Raw genomic sequence first — 1703 nt, forward strand, 5'->3', positions numbered from 1 at the left:
AGGCCATGTACCTAGACATGGCCACTGGTGGCAGCACAGGCCTGAACCCCACCATGGTCCCAGATAGCATCACTGGCTACTCACACTAGGTCATTCCTCACTATTGTCCAGTCTCCAGTTCTGCTTCTCTTCATCGGGTTTGCACCCTTCTTTTTTCTTTCTGTTACTTTTACCCACCACTCACTGGCTCCTCTTAGAGGCACCCAGGGTCTCTGAGTGCCTGGGATTACCTCAGGAGTGGTCTCAGAAGTGCTATGACCTGATCATGCATTCTGGGGCTGGGCAGGTGTCATCTTAGACATGCCCTGCTCCCCCTACCCCAGAATTTCTTGGCACCCAACTGGTGGTTATCTCAGGCTAGCTCCTTGTCCAAACCCCAAGGTGTCAATATGGTGGTCATCTCAGGCTCATGTCTCACTAGGCCGACTGAGTGGCCCTATGTGAGGGTTGTCTATCTCAGGCTCACTCCCTCCAGGGATCCTCAGTCCCATGTGGGGTTTTTCCAGTCTATGGCTTGCTCCCAGTTCTGTGAGCCATCAGGGGTTGGACTAGTGGTAGTCTCAAGATAGTTGAGCCCCTGGCACAAGACTGGTGGTTGTCTCAGACTCATTTTTTGCAGGGAATGTTAACCTACTAATCATTCAGATATTCATAGGTCAGAACACTGAGCATAGACATAGCCTCTCTTCTTTCTGCCAGCTGCTAACTCACATTGGATACTGCAGCCTCACCTGCAATGCTTGTAGGGGCAGAACACACAGAATTTTTAAGTCATGATGGTGCCACATGCCAGGCATTATGCGTGCCCAAATAACTTACCTCCATGTTCTACATTCTTCAAATACGTGGCTATCCAAACCCAGAGTCCAATGCTGACAATCTTTCTTCTAAAGCCATTTATAGAAGTGATTTCTATGTCAGGAAAGATCCAGAAAGATGCAGTTGACATAGTCCAATTGAACAATGTAAAGAGAATAAAGGCACTATTTATAAGGATCTGAGCAGAGTACAGGCACTTCAAAAATCATGGTACATCAGAGCAGTGTGCAATAACAACGCAATGCCATTCCTACCATGAGGCCCAAGGGAGCAATGACAAAACTTTCCCAGAGCTAGAAGACAGAGAGGTTTAGAGGTTAGACTACCCAAGAACTTAGGGAGGGGATTCTGCTTTCAGGAACACCATTGACTACATGCAAATAAAAGCAAAAGGGGCAATAACATCCATTGGTATAACCATTTCGGACAGCCGCCTGGATTCATAGCAGTTGGTACTAAGGATTTAGCTGAGGATTTAAGCCCAAGACTTGGCACATGACTTGCAGGCATGTGATTCCTAACCACTTTACTAAGCTACATCCCCAACCCACAGAGAGCTTGCTTCTGCAGTGTATTATGCCTTCATTTAAATTCTCTTTTATCTAATGCCATCCTCTCTTGTTGGAATGGAAGTGCTTCCCATTGTGTGGCTGTTACAAGCATTGGGAATCACTGTCCACACCTCTGCTGCTCCTGTAACCATACAGCCAGAAGCAGGAAGAACCAAGGCATCAGGGGCCCCGAAGCAATGATGACATGAACCTCAGTGAAGCACAGCTGCTCAGGCTACAAGAGCAGACATTTCCCAGGTCACAAGTAACTGAACTCTTCCCAGCCCACTATAAACTCTGAGAGAGGGGAGACTGTCATATTCTATGGCTCCT

General features: G+C 47.3%; 1 non-coding gene across 1 annotated transcript; it reads right to left on the reverse strand.

The window, feature by feature from the left end:
* Positions 1–621: 621 nt before the first annotated feature.
* Positions 622–753, reverse strand: LOC117701606 (small nucleolar RNA SNORA17). The gene has a single exon (XR_004605778.1). It is a non-coding gene; the product is annotated as a small nucleolar RNA SNORA17 (small nucleolar RNA).
* Between the last annotated feature and the right edge of the window lie 950 nt (positions 754–1703).

The sequence above is a fragment of the Arvicanthis niloticus genome, chromosome 1 (assembly GCF_011762505.2).
Source record: "Arvicanthis niloticus isolate mArvNil1 chromosome 1, mArvNil1.pat.X, whole genome shotgun sequence".
NCBI lineage: Eukaryota > Metazoa > Chordata > Mammalia > Rodentia > Muridae > Arvicanthis > Arvicanthis niloticus.